This window comes from Pteropus alecto, unplaced genomic scaffold, assembly GCF_000325575.1.
Source record: "Pteropus alecto unplaced genomic scaffold, ASM32557v1 scaffold53, whole genome shotgun sequence".
Classification (NCBI taxonomy): domain Eukaryota; kingdom Metazoa; phylum Chordata; class Mammalia; order Chiroptera; family Pteropodidae; genus Pteropus; species Pteropus alecto.
The window spans coordinates 2,510,065-2,522,134 of record NW_006434366.1 but is presented as its reverse complement, the minus strand read 5'-3'; positions in this window follow the sequence as shown (position 1 = coordinate 2,522,134).

Sequence of the window (12,070 nt, the reverse complement as noted above, 5' to 3'; positions counted from 1 at the left end):
GGCCCGGCGCGACCGGGCTTCTCGGGGTCGCCCGCCGGGAGACGTGGGGCCCGCCGGTGGACCGCGCTTCCCCTCGTACCCCTGGCCGCAGGCTCCCTCCTGTCTCAGTTATGCCCGGTTCCCGGGGGAAATCCTCGCCTCGGGGACCCAGGGCCCGGCTGGATGCCTTCCTGGGGTTTGGGAGAGGGGACCAGGAGCAGGTCAGAGGCTAGAAGAGTCCTCTCTGCCTGGGTGGATGACAGTGACTTCCTCCCGCATCTCCTTGCCGCTTCACCACTAACTACCGTGCTTCAGAACCCTGGGTCCCCATTGTGGGACATAAGAGGGCAGCGTGTGAGGGGAAATGCCACCAAGGCCTACGGTGGGGGGTGGTTGTTATAGGGCGGTAAAAACGGGTGTCTAGGACAGAGTGGAGGCAGGGGAAACGAGGGGTTTCGACCGAGGTCTTAAGCAGAATGCGCCCCGCCCAGCTTGCTTTCAAGGCTGTGACCCAGGGCTTCCTAGAGGAGGTGGAGCTGGGTTGCCCTAGGATGGAGTGGGGGGCTGGAGTGGCGGGGGTGGGGGGTCCTCTCAGAAAGAGGAGCAGAAGTAGAAGGAGACCCAGCTGTAGCACTTTCTGGTACGAGATGAGGGGACTTACCCTGATGCACAGAAGGAACAGGATGAATGGAATCCAGCTCGGAGGACCAGGTTGGCGGGGGTGGGGGTGGGGCAGGAGAAGCACAGAGCCTGACACATAGTTAGGATGGGACACGTATGCGTTATTATTTTTACTTTCCACTGCGGGCTCTCCAGAGTCCCTTGCCAGCCACCCTGGGCACCAGCTGTGTCTCTGACTCCGTCCCAAAGTTGAGAATTGAGCCATGCCTCCTCTGAGCCTCCCTCTGACCACCCCTGCGGGGATGTGGATCTGGCCTCCTTGCTCCACACCCTTCCCACCTTAACTGGGCTGGGCTGGGCTGGGCTTGTGTCAAGCTCAGAGCTACCTTCCACTTGGAGAAAGGGCCATTCAGGTTGCTCCTTTCTCAGCTGGGCATTAATAAGAGGGACTGAGTCCAGAGTGATGGTGACCAAGGTGTATCCAGGTACTTCTCAATTCTCTAAGTCTCCAGCCAGCTGCAACAGGTAAGGTGAGTCATCACTTGCAGATAAGGCATCTGGGGGCCCAGGATTAGGACTTTGGCCTGGGAGTTCAAGGCCTAGCTCTGCCCCATCCTACTTAGGGGCTCAGGGCAGTGCCCATCAGCCCGAGGGGGTCAAGAAAAAGGTCAACACTTGGACTCAGACCCAAGTACAGCTAGGAGTAGAAATGAGGTAAAGATGGTGTTGAACGCCCATCTCTGGGCCTCACTCTCCTTATCTGAGTGAAGGGATCATAATCCCTGCTCTGCCTGCCTCTCAGGGCTGTTTGACCAAAGGCAAAGCAGAGCAAAACTGGAATTTGGAGCTGGCCGTGGGTTCCAACTTGTTACTGAATCTCGCTTGCCCTTGAGAGGGCCACAACCTCTCTGAGGCTTGGTTTTCTCATTGTCAAGCTCTCCCAGCCCTGCCACTTATGGTTGGCAGGAGGGTCAGGTGAAGTCATGGATTTCAGAGGCTTATTGTTTAAACCAACAAGTTTCCAGCCCTCTGGGAGTTTCCTGTTTAATTAAGGAAAAGGCGGGGAAGCAAAGCAAACTTACAGGGCTAATGAAAAAGGATGTTGTAAACAATCGCAGATGGAGGTGGTGGCTGTTACTCCAACTGGAGGAGGGGGATCCTAGCCACCAGGAAGCTTCCAGAGGAGAGGTGCTGGCTGGAAGGGTGGCTCTGCACGGGGCTGGGAGACTGGTGGGTGAAGCCTTGCGTGCGAAGGGCCCAGGCCTGTCCCGGGAAGCAGTGTGAGTCAACTGGGACAGCTGAGCTGCAGGGGTGCAGCTTGGACGTGGGCCAGGAGGTCAGTCTCAAAAGGTCATAAAAGCCACAGAGCTCCCAGTGTCAGGGCTCAAGACCACCACCAAGGCACTGGGCAAAATGCATACCCACGGGCCACACGCTCCAGTTTGGCAATCTGCATTTTAACCAGGCCTCTCTGCTGGCAATGTGGGGTGAGGTAACTTGGGGTCACATTTTGGGAAATGTTGCCTGAATGTTTCCACTTGGAGACCTTGAAGGGCAAGGTCTAAAGCCTTGAGTCGTAATCCTAGCTCTGCCACTTTCTGACTCTGGGATTTGAGGCAAATTACCCCGCGCCCTAAGCTTCAGGTTTGCATCTGTGAGGTGGGAGTGCCGACCCCCCCTCAGCAGCGAGTCTGGGTGGGCCCCATTCTGGCAGAGTTGGGATCCCTCTCCTGGCTTCGGCCTTCTTTCTCCCTTCTCCCCCCTCCCCCCTCCTTTCTTCTTCCCTCCAAACCTCCCCCGCTTTCCTTCCCCCCACTCCTGTCTCGCCTCCCTCCTTGGAGCTGCAGTACAAACTCATCACCCTGGGCTAGGGAGGCCAAGCTGCTGGAGTTCAGGCAAGGTCAGGTCCTATTCTGGGGATGACGCTGGGGCCCGGCCTTCCCCGCTGGCCCCAGGCTGCGTCATCGTCACCGACAGGGGCTGCTGCACACAGCAACTGCCTAGTGGTCAAGGCAAAAGGAAAATGTCAACTCCAGCTCTGAGACCCAGGAGCTGTTTCATTCAGTGCCCTTCCCTGAGGGGCCTTGGGCAAGCTTACTGCTTTCCTCAGCCTCAGTTTCCACCTCTGCCAACCAGGCAAGAAATCCTGCAGCCTTCCTCTCAAGGAGTCCCAGATGGACACAGGACAGTTTTAAAGATGTTTGTGCTCATTGTGGCCTTGGCCTTGGGCCAGCATCATTCCTTGGGGTCAGAGTCCCAGCTGTTACCAACCGTGTGATTATCAACCAAGGGGAGAGCCTTCATTTCTCTCTGGTCCTGGAGGCATTTAAAGGCCCAAGCAGCGCCCCTTCTGCCCAGGCATGGGGGAGCTGGCACGAGGGAAGGGCGGTGGGGGAGAGTGAGCGGGCTCAGGGCGGACAGGGGCAGCAGCGAGCAGGGGCGGCAGCAGCAGGCCCGCTCCCGTGTTGGCCTGGCACTGTGCTTACATGCGCAGCGGCCCCAGAGGTCAGTGTAACGATTAGCCCGTCCACGGGGCGGAAGCTCAGGATGGTTAAGTGTCTTGCCCGCGGTGACACAGCTAGTGGGGAGCATGGCCGACCTGCCGGCCTTCCGCCTACTAGTCTGGTGTCCACCGCAGGGAGTTGAAGCAGGAGGCATGAGGCTGGGGCTGCGTCAAGGGTTTCAGGTCTAAGCAGAAGCGTTTCTCTACTGGGTGATGGGTCTCGTTTGGGTCGGCCAATGGGCGTGCCCAGCCTAGGAGCCAGCCAGCGCAACTTGTGGAAGTCACCCACTTCCACGAACTTCCAGGCAGCCAGCCACGGCCTCAGGGGCAAGAGTCCTTCTCTCCTGCACCTGGGGCAGCGGAGGCAGCCTCCCGCCCTCCTCGTCCCTCCCTTGGGGGCCCAGAAGGAGGAAAGGAAGCCGTGGGAACTACAGGTTTTCTACCCTCCTCTCCAGAACTCATTGGCCTCCTGCCCTCTGCCAGTTCCCACAGCCATGCCACCCTTTCCCTGTAGTAATCGCCACTGCCTCATTGAATTCTGTCCCCGCCGTGGGCGTGGTCCCAGATGCTTCCGTGCGGTTTCTTCTGTAACCCTCACATGCCCTGCGGAGGTGCTGGCGCAGCCCCACGCTCAGAGAGGGGCGGTAGACTCGTGCCTGTGTCCGCCTCCCAGATCCATCCTCTGTGTGCTCCGTGGCCTTCAGCAGTTGGCACAGCCCCTCTGAGCTTCAGTTTCCTCGTGCATAACAAGGGAGTAATACTTTCCATGACCGTTAAACATTATGTGTCCACTTGGCGAGGCCACGGTGCCCACTGCTCGGTTAAACACTTGATGTTGCCGTGAAGGTATTTTGCATGTGTGATTAGCATCTACAATCGGTTGACTAAGCGAAGGAGATTTTCCTTGGTAACGTGTGTGGGCCTCGTATAGTCAGCCTCAGAGCTCTGAAGGCCTTCTGAGCAAAAACTGAGGATCCCGGGAGGGGGACTTCCCCCACAAGCAGTTAACAGAAATCTTGCCTGGGTGTCCAGCCTCCCACCCAGCCCTACAAACTTCAGGGCTGCCAGCCTCCACCGTCATGTGAGCCGATTCCTTAAAATAGATCAGTCTTCCTCTCCATATATACTGAAAAGTTGGTTCTGTTTCTCTAGAGAGCCCTGACTGATGCACTTACCCCATATAGGTTAACCCAAGGACTTGGTGAGACCCTGGGCCAGGGACCAGCACCTGGAAAGAGCACGCCCTCAGTGTTAGGTGGTGGCTTCAGATGGGGAAACTGAGGCTTGGACGAGGGACTTGTCCAAAGTTTCAGAGCTAGAGTCAGGATTTGAGCCAGGCCTGCCTTCTCTCTCAAAGTGTCTTTGCCCTGTCACCCACTCCTTGCCAAGATCCTTGGGTCAAGGTCTCCCAGCGGCCACTGGCGGCCCCCTCACTCCAGAGGTTCCCTTTGGACTTAAAGTCTTCAAGCCGCGGTGGGGGAGGTGAGGCCAGAAACACGTTGGAGCCCTGCTGGCGTTTGGTTAACGGGTTCTTGTGCAAGACCAGCGGGATTGTGACACGCCAAGCTTTATCAGCCCTAGAACTGCCCGGGACCTGCTGTGGCCTTCAGAGTCATTGTGAGTGCTGGTTACGCAGCAGCCCCTTCGCCTTGGGGACGCTTCCTCAGCCCGCTCCCCATGTCGCAGACCTAGCAGGTGTGCCTCTGTGCAGCACACACCTGGATGGGCAGCGGCCCAGAGGCCCACAATGGCCAGAGGGCAGACGGCAGTGGGTGTCCTGGCCTCAGGGGCAGCCATATCTCAGCTCCAGCCCTTGTTACCACCAGGAACACAGCCTGGGGTGGTTAGCCCTTCTTCCCAATTTTCAAGAAAAGCCTCACATCTAGATTTTTATGCGAGCACTGAATTCTTATTTTTTATAACGAGGAAAGTTATTTATTTGAATAGAGAATACTTGTATATGGTAAAAATACAAATAGTATGACAGGGTAAACAAAGAAATTCCCTCCATCCGGGTCCTCCCCAAGACATAGTCATGTCTCCCAAGGTCTCATGGGTCCTTCCAGAAATATCCCACTCATTCATTCATTCGACATTTATGTCGATCACCTACTATATGTCCAGGGCTGCTCTTGTAAAGTACACACCCCTGTGTTTGCTCCTCGTATTTTGTTCTTAATACTGTAGCTTGGAAAGAGCTCCCTAACTGAACAGAGGGCGCTTCCTTTTCATGGCTGCGTATTACTCCGCTGCACTGCCGCTTGTGGTTCATGCGCCTAGCCCCTTACCAGCTCTTTGCTGGTTTCCAATATGTTACTCCTACAAACGCCCTTGAACAGCCCTCCTCACGTGAGGTGAGGGCTCCTGTGGGATATTTAGAAAGGAAAGCACTAGGTCAAAGGTCAAATCAAAGGTGGGTCCAACTTTGTTTTCCTCTCATATTGAATTGCATGTGTTCTTATAAGCAGCCTCAGATCTTTGATGAAGAGCGGGAGCTCTCAGGGATGGATAAATAGCTTTATTCATTCAGCAAATGCTTATCGTGCACCTACTGTTTCCCAGGTGTTGAACTAGTTTCCGGGATGGCAGCTGTCAACGAGGCAGATGTCCAGCTTTCTTGGAGTGGACTGTCTACGAGGAGAGACAAATGCATGGTACATACAAGCTCGTGAAAATACGTGATCTCAGAGCAACAGCTCACACAGGTGGTTTACGTGACGAGAACTGGGACTGCTTTATTTGGGGACTGGGGAGGCCTCCTGAGGATAGGACATTCAAGGTGAGTCCCGAAGGACAAGAAGGAGTCCCCCAGGTGATGACTGGAGCTGGAGCAGGCCGGGCTGGGGAATCCACGCTCGCGGTCACCTCCAGCTCTGGCCGCTATGCTTTATAATATGGGAAGGTGAAATATCACCCATCGTGCCCAGCACCAAGGAAGTGTTGGATACATCTCATTATATTGCTATTATTATGACTAAAATATGAGCAAGGTGGCCAGAGTGAGAAGGTGGAGCAAGTGGGTAGCACCCAGAAGATGGGCCCCAGGCTCTCTAGGCCTTCGAGGACCCTGGGGAGGGGGCGTCGGGAGGATCCGAAGGCCTCCAAGCCCTCCAGGCCTCACTGAAGTCCCAAAGGCTGGCGTAGCTGGTGGGAAGGGGTGTGGAGGCAGCAAAGGCAGTCTGAGCCCAACTGAGGGGGCCCTGAGGGCCAGCCGAGAGAGGGACCTTGTTCTGTTTGGGCTTGGGGTTGGGCGACAGCCCTGAAGTCTTGGGGCTCAGCCCCAGCTGAAAGGTTTAGGCAGGGTGACTGTGCCTGCCCCAGCCAGGGGGCCCTGGGGTGGGGGGAGGCAGCCATGACATTTACTCAACGTCCTGAGCCCGTCTGGCCCCATACAGCGGCCTAGTTGTGACACCAGCTCAGAGCTTCCCTCCAGCTAACGGCCACTGTCCCACCGGGCCCTCAGGTTCCCCTTTTCTGAGCCACCCCCTTCAAGGTCTGTTGGGACTTTGTCTTCATTGCTCTGACCTGGGGAGGTTGGAGAGGTCAGCAGTTCTGGCGGCTCACAGGCAGTGCTCAGTGAGTGTCTGGAATGAATGAACAAACGAGCAAATGCACACATGCATGCATGAGTGAGTGAATGGAGCGTGTACGCACGTGAGGATTCTCTGTGCACTGTGTGTGTGTGCAGTGTGGGGGTGGGTTCTCAGGCCTCAGAGATGAGGCCGATTGTGGGCAGGTTGAGTCAGCAAAGAGGCCAGTGTGGAAAGTGGTTGCTGGTCAGCCCACAGCCCAGAGAACCGGACCACTTACCATGCACACGGGGGCCCCGGGGAGATCTGTGAGTGTCCCCATCCTGAGCATCCTGCCACCGCACCTCCTCCCGTTCACGTTCAAGTTCACACCGGCCCTCCCAGGGGTCCATGCACCCTCCTCCATGCCTCCCCCGTGCTCACCCTCGGGCCAGCTGTCACCAGCCTTGGGCCAGGTCTGTGGCCTGTGTGATCAGGACCACACGGAGGCCCCGTGGAGCTGAGCCGGGGGGCCTAAGGGACAGGCCACAGGGCAGGTGGCAAGACTTCCCCATCCCAGACCCCAAGCCCTCTCCTGGCCCTTCTCCCGCTGCCCTCTGTGGCCAGCACACGGGAAGACTGCAGGAGGCCTCCACTCATCTGGGGAGCTGCTTTTGGAAGAGAGTTTTCTCACAGCCTGCTCGCGTCTGGGCAGAGAGAAAGCTGCTGGCAGCTCCGAAGCGACAGGTCAAGTTTAGGAGTTCTTAGGGCCAAGCTTCCGCCAGGGCAGCCTGCTGGTCATATTTGTGGGTGCACACACTGGACGTTTCTCAAACTTGCACGTGGTCCCAGGCCCAGAGGTGCCAGAGTCACTAGCAGCCCCATCTCCGAGCCAGGCAGCAACAGATACACAAACAGCCACACCTAGCCGCAGAGTCACGTTGTTACAAGCAAACACATGAGGACAGCCACAGCGCACCCGGGGTGCGACACCGCCGTACGTGGCGTCACATCCACGTGGGCTGAGCAGAGCGGGCTCACAGGATTGTGTATGCTGCCGCAGCCCTCGTGCTTACCGCCACTCCCCCACAAGTGCTCACGAGCCCCCTGGGATGGGACCTCACTGTCCCTTCCCCTCCTGCATCCCCAGTGAGGGCAGGCTGTGATGAGCGCTGACTGTCCCTCCCTCAGCCTGCCTCCTCCGTGGCAACTCTGCTCAAGGGTGTCCAGATGGGCCTGTATTCCTCTGAACGCATCCCAACTGACCAGCGTGGACCCAGGGAGCTGTTACAGGGCCTCAGTTTCTCCATCCGTTTAACGGGGGCATGAACCTTGTGGTTCCAAGTCTCTTCTGCCACTCGTGATGGGGACAGCGACAATCTTGTGGCCCCTCTGGCACTTCTTGGGCCCTGGGCTCCTCGGAGCTGGGCTGTCTGCCCCGAGTCTCTACTTGAGCTCGTGGCCATAAGCCCCTTGCCAATGAATGGGCCCTTGGAGCAAAGGACAGCCCAGCTGTGCCTAAGGCCCCAAAGGGACCACTGAGGCAGGCCTGATGCTCGGCCATTGGCAGGGCCAGAGATGGGGCTGCCCAGCTTGGAGACGGGGCCAGTGGGACTGACCCCGGGGGACCCGCCCAAGCCTTCTCCAAACAACAGTCGACAAAAAGAGCCTTGTAGAGGAGCTGCCTCCAACTCAGCCACAAGCTGAGGTGAGGGGGCACTCGGCCCGCCCGGGAGAGAGGAGAGACGGCCAAGGCCAAGGCAGCAGCCCCCCACTCTTCCCCCTGTTGTTCTCTGTCCTCCCGGACCCCTGAGCGCTTGGGCAGCGTGGGAACCACCCAGGCCCAGTCAGGGAAGCCATCCCGTCCACCGAGAGATCCGTACACTTTCTGCAGGGTGGCCGAGTGGTGGCTGCGTGCCAGGTGCAGTGTGGGGGCGTGGTGCGGGGGGCGCTTCGCAGGTGTTCTCTGACAAAAGCTGTTCTATTGTCAAGTGAGTTAGGAAAGCCTGTTGTGTAATCCAGCCGGGCTGAACAAAGGTGAACCTGGTTTGTGTTTGCAGGTTCTGGCAGAGCCTCGCACAGGCTGTGTGTTGCCAGAGCCCAGGGGTCCAGTGGGGAGGGGCCGATAGTGTGCGTGTCCCCAACTTCTCAGAGCCTCTGGTGGGGAGAGCGCTTGAGCCACGCTGCGTGAGGGGCCCGGGACACTCCTGAGGGCTCTGCGCCCTGCCTGGGGTTCCAGACTCTGCAGAGCTCCTGAGAACCCGCATTTCTCTAAGTTCTCGGGGCTGCTGCTGGGACTATGCTGGACAAACCCCTCATATTGTTGCAGAGAAGCCCGAGAGAGCCCCTCTGAGCAAGGCTCTCCTGTGGCCCCCCTGCCATTCAGCAGAAGCCATGGAGCCCGCAAGGCTCACCCACCTAGATGACACCCCCTCCTCCCCATGCTCGTTTTTCTGTCCCTTAAACCCACCCCGCGAATAACCACCTTGGCTTGGGTTTGCAGTACCGTCCCATCTGCCCCGTAATGCTCCTTCCCCAGATCTCCTCCCTCCCGCTTCGTTCTCACCCCCCACCTCGTCCTTGTGGCCTCGCTCTTCTGAGCGGCCTTCCGCGGCCCTGCGTGCCAGCTCTGAGGCCAAGGCTGTGCCACCAAAGTGTTCTTGGCTCCATCCCAGTGCTGAGCACAGCGCTTGGCAAAGGTGGGGAGGGGCCCTTAAACGAAGGGGGCCCAGAGCAGCCCCGGGGACGGGGAGCCTCCAGCAGGGCTGAAGCGTAGGCCTCCCAAGCCAGTCGGAGCGGCTGGGGCCCTCACGCCGGAGGGCGTGCAGCGAGGCTCCCTGCTTGATGCCATGGGTGGGGTGGGGTGGGGTAGAGGGAGAGGGGCATGGGCAGGGGCGGTGGGGAGTGCCCCGCGGAAGGCTGGGCTCTGTCTCCGATTGCATGAACCTTATCAGTGCCGACCTGCACCCTATCATTGAGATTCTCCGACACTCGGTCTTGTTGACACAGCTCCCCAGAGGTCACGGCAGTGCAGGTGAACTCAGCTCAGGGAGCTGCCCGCGGTGACCCTGACGAGTTCATAGCATGTTCTGTGCCCGGGGGTGACCCCAGTAAGCACTTGAGGGAAGGAGCCCAGGCCTGTCTAACTGCCAGGCGCAGGAGGAGTTAGGGGAGGGGTGGGGGTGTGGCAGACCCCCCTCCCCCGCTGACCTCCTCCTCTGGGAGGTGGGTGTGGCTGCCCAAAGTGGGCACTGGGGTCGCTGGGACCTGTCTGATTCTCTGTCCTGCCTCCCCTGACAGTGTCCGTGTGGGCCGCACCCTGCCCCCTGCTCTCCCGCATCACACCGAGGCCATGGGTTTGAGTAGCCTTGGGGGTGGGGGCTGTGAACGTGTGTACGACGTCAGGGGTGGCCTTGCTCAGGGTTCCCAAGGAATCTTCCGACGAGCAAGGCTTGGACGTCGGAGTCCTCCTGCCCAGGGAGCTGACGTTAGTCCCTAAGCCTTTCTCTGAATGGCTCTGCGTGGCAGGCGGGCTGCAGGCTGAGGCCCCCGGGTCACCTGTCCCGGCCCTCCTGGGTGTAACTGCTTGAGCGGTGTTTGGCTTGTCGTGTACTCGCACCTGCACACCTGTGTGCACACGTGAGGGTGTGGCACCTGCAGGAAAGGTCTGCCACGCTGAGCTCTCACACTCTTCCCCCACCTGCCCGTCTTTTTTGAGCTACAACTTACTGAATCTTACTGTGTGCCCGGCCTGTGGCTTAATCCTTGCAGCAACCTTATGCCCTCGGGGTGCATCCCTCCCCCAAAAAGGTAGATCGAGGTCCTGCCCCCAAGTCCCTGGGAATGTGGCCTTATTAGGAAATAGGTCTTTACGGATGTCGTCAAGTTAAAACGAGGCCATACCGGGTTAGGGTGGGCCTCCCCCATGACTGCTGTCCCTCTAAGAGGGAAATTTGGGCACAGAGGGACCTGGAGAACCGGCCACGTGAAGGAGGAGGCAGGGATTGGAGCTGTGCTGCCACCAGCCGAGGAAAGCAGGGGCTGCTGGAAGCTAGGTGAGCCAAGGAGGTGTCAGTCCTTCTTAGGGGTTTCCTAAGGGGAATGGTTCTGCCGGCACCTCGACGTCTGACCTCTGGCCTCCAGAACTGTGAGAGATAAATGTCTGTCGTTTTAAGCCGCACAGTCTGTGGTGCTTCAGTACAGCAGCCCTGGGCAGCTGACACCCTAGCTGCCGTTGGGATTTCCACATGGCCTCCATTTTCCCCTGGGAAATCAGGCTCAGTGAGGTTAGGCTCTTGCCCAAAGTCGCACAGCAAGTCGGTGTCACGGCCTGGGGTTGGAGCCCAGAGATTTGCACACAGCCTCAGGGGAGACACCGTGCCCTTCCAGCTGGGGGCCCTCTCATCTTCCTTGCTAGCTCCTAAAGACTTCCAGTGTCCAGGCTTCCCCAAGCCCTAGCTCCCTCCTTCCCTTCCCCAGAATGCTTCAGGGGCACCCCTCACTGTCCCCCGCAAGCCCCACGGTGGCCTCAGTCTTTGATGCTGCTCGCAGCTGTCCATGTGGGAATTCTGGTATCCCACCACCTGGCCCCCCACCCACCGTTTATGCAGACAGGATCTCCCCGTGGCCGGCCCCCTTTCTCCCGCTGCTCCCCAGGACTCCCGGCCCAGGCCTGTCCCCAGACCTCTCCCCTTTCTGAGGGGCTTCTCTGGGCTCGTCCCTGCTGGGGCCTCTCAGCTCACTCTCTGGGACGCGCCCTTGAGCCCTCAGACCCCTCCTGTGTCGCTCCTTGGCCCCCTTCCCGCTTTGTTCCCAGCTTTCCCTCACAGCCCCTTCCCCTACACAATGGCCGTCAGACACAGCAAGGAGACCTGGCAGTTCCCCCTGCCCCTTTCCATCTGTCCCCGGCTCTGTCCCAGCTCTGTCCCACTGTTCCTGAATTCCTAAACCTTGCTGAGACAGTAACCTGCCACCATACCTTCCCAAAGGGGAAGAGCCCCTGGCCAGCGTCATCCTAGGCGTGTCCCCTTTGCCCTGAGTTAGTCGCCTGTCACGCTTAGCGCTTTGCCCGGTCCATTCGCTGAACACCTCCTCTGAGTGCTGGGCTTCCGGTCCCTCCCCAGCAGCTCGGCCTGCAGAGTGGCCACCGCGGGCACAGTCCGCACTCTCCACTGCCCGCAGGACAGAGGCTAGATGCCCCTGCGTGGCGTGTGAGGCCTTCCCCCACAACTGTCCAGGCTCTCGTGGGCAGCAAGTTTCAGACAGAGGAGACTAGTGCCAGTGCCTCCACTGCGGCAGGGCCTTCACTGTCTCCCTGCCCCCCAACTTTGACATCCCCTCCCCCCAACCTCCATCCTGGCCCAAAGGCAGAGCTTCTACTGCTCGAAGAAGCTGCAGGTTTTGTGGGGCACATTTGGTACAGGTCTGGCATGATGTGGCAGATTCTGAGACAAATTCG